This window comes from Triticum urartu, chromosome 2 (assembly GCF_003073215.2).
Source record: "Triticum urartu cultivar G1812 chromosome 2, Tu2.1, whole genome shotgun sequence".
NCBI classification, from domain to species: Eukaryota; Viridiplantae; Streptophyta; class Magnoliopsida; order Poales; family Poaceae; genus Triticum; species Triticum urartu.
The window spans coordinates 750747856-750756449 of record NC_053023.1 but is presented as its reverse complement, the minus strand read 5'-3'; positions in this window follow the sequence as shown (position 1 = coordinate 750756449).

Here is an 8594-nt window from a genome sequence, read left to right as displayed (position 1 = left end):
CTGGAAAGACCTAGAGGTCCGCTCCTCAATCGACGTGATGCGCGTGACGAAGAACCTTTGCATGAACCTGCTAGGCTTGTTGGGCGTGTATGGGAAGACAAAAGATACACCTGAGGCACGGGAGGACCTGCAACGTCTGCACGAAAAAGACGGCATGCCTCCGAAGCAGTATAAAGGTCCTGCCAGCTACGCTCTTACGAAAGAAGAGAAAGAAATCTTCTTTGAATGCCTGCTCAGTATGAAGGTCATGACTGGCTTCTCATCGAATATAAAGGGAATAATAAATATGCCAGAGAAAAAGTTTCAGAACCTAAAGTCTCATGACTGCCACGTGATTATGACGCAACTGCTTCCGGTTGCATTGAGGGGGCTTCTACCGGAAAACGTCCGATTAGCCATTGTGAAGCTATGTGCATTCCTCAATGCAATCTCTCAGAAGGTGATCGATCCAGAAATCGTACCAAGGCTAAGGAGTGATGTGGCGCAATGTCTTGCCAGTTTCGAGCTGGTGTTCCCACCATCCTTCTTCAATATCATGATGCACGTCCTAGTTCATCTAGTCGACGAGATTGTCATCCTGGGGCCCGTATTTCTACACAATATGTTCCCCTTTGAGAGGTTCATGGGAGTCCTAAAGAAATATGTCCGTAACCGCGCTAGGCCAGAAGGAAGCATCTCCATGGGCCATCAAACAGAGGATGTTATCGGGTTTTGTGTTGACTTCATTCCTGGCCTTAAGAAGATAGGTCTCCCTAAATCGTGGTATGAGGGGAGACTAACTGGAAAAGGCATTCTTGGAAGAGACTCAATAATATGCAGGGACGGATATTCTTGGTCTCAAGCAAACTACACAGTTCTACAGAACTCTACCTTGGTGACCCCGTATGTTGATGAACACAAGAACAGTCTGCGCTCCAAACACCCGGAGCAGTGCGACGACTGGATTACATGTGAACACATCAGGACTTTCAGCAGTTGGTTGGAAACACGTCTCAGAGGTGACAACACTGTTTGTGATGAGTTGTACTTGTTGTCCAGGGGACCATCTTTGACTGTATTGACTTACAAAGGATACGAGATAAATGGGAATACATTTTACACGATCGCCCAAGATCAAAAGAGCACCAACCAAAACAGCGGTGTCCGCTTTGATGCAGCAACCGAGAGCGGAAAGGACACATATTATGGTTACATAGTGGACATATGGGAACTTGACTACGGACCTGATTTTAAGGTCCCTTTGTTTAAGTGCAAATGGGTCAGTCTGTTAGGCGGCGGGGTACAGTTAGACCCACAGTACGGAATGACAACAGTGGATCTGAAAAATCTTGGGTACACTGACGAACCGTTCGTCCTAGCCAATGATGTGGCACAAGTTATCTATGTGAAGGAAATGTCTACCAAACCGAGAAAAAGAAAAGATAAGGAAGCGAATACATCATACGATGAGCCAAAGCGCCACATAGTTCTTTCAGGAAAAAGGGACATCCTAGGAGTGGACGGCAAGACAGACATGTCTGGAGATTATGAAAAGTTTCATGAAATTCCTCCCTTCAATGTCAAGGCTGACCCAAGCATCCTGATAAACAATGAAGATTATCCATGGTTACGGCGCAATAAGCAAATGACACAAGCGAAGAAAAAGTGAAGACTTTCTCCCGCAACTATTATGATGATACCATGCCAACTTTGTAACACACGAACATGCTACCATTGTCCGTTTTGTACATGCACATGCTATGTGGGTGAAATTATGATACCATCCCAACTTTCAACCTTTTTCAGAGTTCATTTGAAATGCTTTCATGTCTTATGGTTCGGCCCTCGTAATACCATGACCATTAGTCCCTGGCCCATGCCAACTTTCAACTTTGAACTTTCTAAAACTAATGGCACTAACAGAAAGTTTATAATTTTGCTCCTCGCCCCTGGCCCATGACCACAAACCGGGACTAAAGGGTTGGTCCTCGTTGCGGGCAGAGTTTAGTCCCACCTCGCCAACCAAAGGGGGCTCACACCGGTTTATAAGCCCTTCCCTCTCTGCCTTGTTGAGCTCCTCTCGAAGTGAAAATAGATGCCCTAATAGAGAAAAGTTTAACCTAAATTCATAGTGAATTTCTCTGAAATTCATAGAAATTTACTAGGAATTTAGGTTGAATTTTCTCTATAAGCGCATCTATTCTCATTTTTTTAGTAAGTTAATCACAAACTTGTGATTCGAGCAATTTTCAAAGAATTCAAGTTTTAACTATTCAAATTTGAAAACTAATGGCACTAACAGAAAGTTTATAATTTTTCTAAAACTAATGGCACTAACAGAAAGTTTATAATTTTGCTAACCTAAAAGCAAACAGAATTAAAAATTAAAGCAAAAAAACAAAAGAAAATAAATAATGCAAAAAACAAATAAAAAAAACAGGAAAAAAACTATTTTTATAGTAAAGTTAATCACAAAATAAAATAAATAAAGCAACAAAGAAAACAAAAAAACTAATAAAAAAGTGTTTTCAAATTTGAAAACTAATGGCACTAACAGAAAGTTTATAATTTTTCTAAAACTAAAAGCAAAAAGAATAAAAAAATAAAGCAAAAAACAAAAGAAAATAAATAATGCAGAAAACAAAACAAAAAAACTGAAAAAAATAGCAACAATAAGTATTTTGTTGTAAGTAGAAACAAAATAAAATAAATAAAGCAACAGAAAGTTTATAATTTTGCTGACCTAAAAGCAAAAAGAATTAAAAAATAAAGCAAAAAACAAAAGAAAATAAATAATACAGAAAACAAAACAAAAAAACTGGAAAAAAATAAAAATAGCAACAATAAGTATTTTGTTGTAAGTAGAAACAAAATAAAATAAATAAAGCAACAAAGAAAAAAAAAAACAAAAAAAGTGCCACCTACTGGGCACCCACGGCCTGAATACGACTAGAAACCCTACCATGGGCCAGGATTCAGGCCCGCGGGAGGCCCAGTAGGCCCACAGGCACACATTGCACGGTTAGGCCCGAAAGCCTGCTTTAGAGAGGAGCTCTCGAGAGGGAAGGCGCACCGCACCTTATAAACAGGTGCGGCTCCCTCTCAACTAGCGAGGTGGTTCTAAACATTTGGGCGCGGGGCAGGACAAGGCCTTTGGTCCCGGTTGGTGCCACCAACCGGGACCAAAGGCCGCCGCTTCCCGCCCTTTGGGCTGCTGAAAAGAGGCCTTTGGTCCAGGTTGCTGGCACCAACCGGGACTAAAGGGGGAATTAGTCCCGGTTTACGCCACCAACCGGGACTAAAGCTTGGACTATATAACAAACACTTGTGAAAATTTTCAGTTTGCATCGCTAGTTCCCCCCTCCCCCGCCGACGACGCTGTCAGGCTGCTCCACCTCACCGTCTACGCCGCCGCCGCCAACGTCGTCGCCTCCACAAGCCCGCGTCGTCCTCATCGCCGGCATCCCCGAGCCCGCCGTCCTCGTCGTCCCCGTCGCTGCGTGCCTCCCCGAGCCCACCCCTCCTCGTCCCTGTCGCCGGCCGCGCGCCGTCCCCGTCACCATGTGCCGCCCCGAGCCCGCCGTCCTCATCGCCGGACTCCTACCATCGCCGCCCCCCTCGAAGTGAGCCCCCTCCCTTTCCCATGGTCTCGATCGAGTGCGGCCCTTGCTCTCTGCCCCTACTCCATGGTCGCCGTCGGCCCCGACGCATTGAAGAGCAAAAGGAGAGGAGAAGGAGAGGAGAGGAGAAGGAGTGGAGCAGCAGCAAACTTTTCTGAAATTTCTGAAAAAAATTTTACAGATATGAACAGTGCATATAGAGGGTGTTTGATCAAATGCTAGATGGCTTTGGGCATTTTTAGGATTTATGATATTTTTTGTGGTGAGGTACTGATGCAAGACAAAGGTGATGGCAAAATTTCAGAATTTTTTGATTGGTTTAGAATAGGTTTTCAGCAAGGAATTTGAATCTGGTTCAAATTTCATTTGAATGAAATTTAAAAAATTTAAACTATGGATCAGAAGGTTTTTGGTGAAATGGAGTGTGGGTACTGTCATGAAGTTGGAGTAATTTTTGTGGTTGTAAAAGAGTTAGGAAAATTTAGAATGTGCTAAATATGTCAAAAATGTTTTTTTGTTCATACAAAGTTTTTTGTTCATAGAAAGTTTTTTGTTCATAGGCAGAAAGTTTTTATATATGACTATGGATATATGAGCAATGATGATCCATGGATGTATGCATTGATATAAATGAGAAACGATGTTTCATAGAATATTTACCAAGTATATATGTATTTTTGTTCATAGCATTTTTTCCATTTATATACGTATGTGGCTATAGATGGATATATATGAGAGGTTTCCTAGTGTCAAAGTATTGAAGAAATCCATGGCTTCATCATTAGCCGGAAGTAACCAGGGCATGATGAAGTCCTCCAAAGTTATTTTGGAATGGTGTCCTGGATAGGATAATTTGCCTTTTTGTATGAATTTCAGCAAAGGCCTTCCAAATAATGATATTTGGAAGGTTCTTGCTGAACTTTGTACCAAAAAGCGAATTATCCTATCTAGGACTCCGTTCCAAAATAACTTTGGAGAGCTTCGTACCATCATGCACCTGTTACTTTCGCCTAATGATAAATACATGGTTTTGTTGAATCCTTTGACACTAGGCAACCTCCCGACCCCTCGGCGGTCCTCTTGAACATGAGAGGAAGAAGAGGATAAAAAAAGAAGAGGAAGAAGAAAAAAAGAGGGGAAGAAAGAATAGAGGAGTTCTTCTCCTCTATTCTTTCTTCTCTTTTTTTTCTTCTTCTTCCTCTTTTTTTTATCGGGAACGAGGGTCGTCGAGGGACATAGATGTAGTGTCGTCGTTGTCGATATACCCCCTCCCCATAGCTTCAACACGTGGGGGGGTCGATATTACCCCCTCCTTGAAGCGTTCTCGAGGCCACCCCAAACCCTTGAAGTGTTGTCGAGGCCACCCCAAACCCTAGAGAAGCAGCGTCGAGGCCACTAATTAATATATATGATTCCTTACTATGATTAGGTAGCTAGTTCTACGTTTGCCACTAATATATCCATCTGTCATGTTTGAATAATAATTGCCATGTTGTAAATATTTGTAGAAACTAGGGACACCGCCCGAGACGAAGCAAAAGAAGCGTTGTTGAGGGACATAATCGCAGAATGAAGTGATGCCGTCTCGTTGTTTCTCAACGACACCGATGGTCTGGAAGGAGAGGGTGAAGAAGCTGGCTATGGTGACCTAATGCCGGTGCAAGAAGAAGAACATGAGGACGGCTCCGGTGACCCAATGCCGGTGCAAGAAAGAGACCGTGATGACGGCTCCGGTGACCGAACCGAGTCTGGCCAGGTATATATATTAGTTAAGCATGTGCTGACTAGCTAATTGATGCATTCATTGTTTTGGTATGTACACATATTAATTAAGTCTTTGTTCTTTTTTCTAGCCCTCCAGATCGAGCACAACTTCAGTAAAGAGACGAGGCCCGAAGAAAAAGTTGAGCTCGGATGAAAGGTTTGAGATCATAGCAATCGCGCCTGACGGCCAACCGATTGAACCCATCCGAACAAAGAACGCATTTGTTGCTCAGTGCGGGGTTCTAGTTAGGGACAAGATCCTGATCAGCATCCAGCAATGGTTTAAGCCGGCTACAGAAGACCCTGAGGTGTCTTATGTCAATGATATGCAAAAAAATGATCTTTGGGCTGAGCTGAAGTCAAATTTCACCCTACCGCCAGAGGATAATCTAGAGAACCCAGTTAAAGAGCAATTAATCAAGTCTTTTGCTCTTAAGAGGATGGCAGAACTATTCAGGAGGTGAAAGAAAGAGCTGAATAAGTTTGTCGAAAATAATGAGACACCAGAATTCAAGGGAAGATATGAGAAGATCAGAGATCACTGGCCCGCATTTGTGGCCCATAAGACATCGAAAAAGAGTAAGAAGATATCGGCGACAAACAAGCAAAATGCTGCGAAGAAGAAGCATCACCATCGCACGAGGTCAGGTGGCTACCTCATAGCCCGGCCTAAGTGGGCCAAGACTGAGAATGATCTGATTGATAAAGGGATCGAACCAGAGACAATTAACTGGCCAGACAGTTGCCGGACTTGGTTCTTCGGGGCTGGCGGAACCTTGGACCCTGTAACAGGGAAGTGCATTTGGACGAACGATCAACTGGACATACCAGTCAGGAAGCTTCAGCAGTATATCGAAGCAGCGCAGCAAGGGACGTTCTTTCCAGACAGAGAGAACTACAAGCTCACAATGTCCCTCGGGAATCCTGAGCACCCTGGACGGACACGAGGCACGCCAGGCTCCATTCTGTGGAAGGTTGGGTTTCCGGACGCTGGCGGTTACAAATCCCATGAGAGGAGGAAAAAAAGTGCAGCAGACCCAAATGCAGGCGCTGCAAGCAAGGGTACAAGCGATAGAGGAACGAGAAGCAAATCGCAGCAAACGTACTGCCGAAGCTTCCCCCGAAGCTACCCCGCCATCTCAGCGGAGAAGCAGCGTGGCTTCCACCGAGCTGCTTCAGCCGGAGCATGCCTTGACGGCTCCTGCCAGCTATCCCGTGGATACTATCACGGAGTCTCAAAATTGCCACCTTGTGACGCAATGGATGAATTTGAAGGTCAAGGCGGCTGTTGGCTCTGTTTATCCTACTGAACCCGGCGCAACTTTTCATTGCCGGCCGATTCCAGAAGGATATGCTAGGGTGATGGTGGATGAAATAATGGAGGGATTTGAGGACCTCCAGCTTGACCACCCTACCGGTGAAGGGGAGACTAGGCTGGGGTCTGCTCTCAAGACTCCATGCCTATGGCGGAAGGAGCTCATCAACCTTCCGAACTGGACGCCTCCTCCTCCTCCTCCGGCAAGTCAGGGCACTCCGCCTCCTCCACCGCCTCCTCCTCCGGCGAGTCAGGGCACTCCGCCTCCTCCACCGCCTCCTCCTCCGGCGAGTGACGATCAGGGCACTCGACCGGCTCCTTCTCCAGCGCGTGGCGGCACTCCGCCTCCTTCTCCGCCTGCGCCGACGCGCCCGAGCAGCCAGCCTCCTCCTTCTCCGCCTCGTCGACAAGGGCGGAAGAGACATGCCGCCGCTCCGGCTGCTCCGGCGCGTCGTAGTCCTTCTCCTCCACCTCGTAAGCAAGTAAAGAAGACAATCGCTCCATCTGCTCGGCCGGCGTCTCACAGTACAGCCGGAGGCGGGAGGACATACAGATTCGGTCCTTCTCTGAAGACTCCAGAGAAGTTACCATACGAGAGGACCCCGGAGGAGAACGCCGAGATCGCACGAACCGAAGTGGATGACTGGTTTCAAGGGTTGAAAGCAAAGAGACATCCACTTCCGGAGGAGAAGGTAGATCCGGTGAAAGCGAAGCGCACTCTGGCTGCCCTGACAAAACCACCCAAGTCTCCGCCGAAAGGAAACTATGAGTGCATTATTGGAAAGGAATTTGCCGAAGCGGAGCGGTCGGGAAGTACAGTCAGTGATCAAAGGCTGAAAGAACAACGAGCTGGGAAAAAAATTGCCCAGCTCGGCGAACAAGCGAAGCAATCGTGCCCCCTGCTCAAGGTGCCTAGCCACAACGTCGCTAATGATCCGAGGATGGTGCCCGGTTATAGCAATCTTGCATATTACCTGCCCGGCGATGTACATTATGAACCCATGGAGGTCCAGATACAAAGATACGAGTACGGGAAGCCTCTCGTCAAAGATGAAAGATCTCTATCAACGATGATGCGAAGATTGCATGATTGGTACTTGAAAATCTGCAGAGACTCTAGGGGGAGGAGTACTTTGTATGTGAAAGTTAAAAAGGAGCATGACCTCATTGGAATTGAACTGTTGCCTGTTCCATTTGAGGAGTTCTATCAGTTTTTCAATCAATTGGCCCTCGATAAAACAACGGTCGCCTGCTACTGTCTGTAAGTAGTACTACTTCTATCATTAAGTCTCTCTATATAGCTCAGCTCTTTCATTGCATGTATTTATAATCATCCTCACTATATTATGCAGATTGAAGATCGCCGAATTGAAGAAAAGACAAGTCGGTGATATTGGGTTCATTAACACATATCTCATAGATGCAACTCAGGTTAAATTTCATGCCGCAGCTACCGAGGCCAACTTGCTACGATCGTTGGTAATAAATGAAAACAAAGATATAATACTCTTTCCTTACAACTTTAAGTGAGTGTTATTGTCTTGTACGTATTCGGTTTCCCTTATATATTAGTCAAGGTTATAGTAATGTAATTGATGAGTTATGCATGTGTGTGCAGTTTCCACTATGTTCTCCTAGAGATTAAGCTTGAGCAGGGACTAGTAACCGTCTTAGACTCAAGACGAAAAGATCCCCAGGACTATGCAGACATGACTCAAATACTCGAGAAGTAAGTTAAATCGATCATTATCCACCATATCAGCAACTTTGTTCATTTCCTGATATATCAAGTAATTGTTTTCTTTGTCCGGCAGGGTTTGGAGAAAATTCACCAGAAAAGCTCCAGGACTGCCGAAGGAGCTGCAATTTAGACACCCGAAAGTAAGTACTATAGTAGCATGTTCCGCGCATCTACT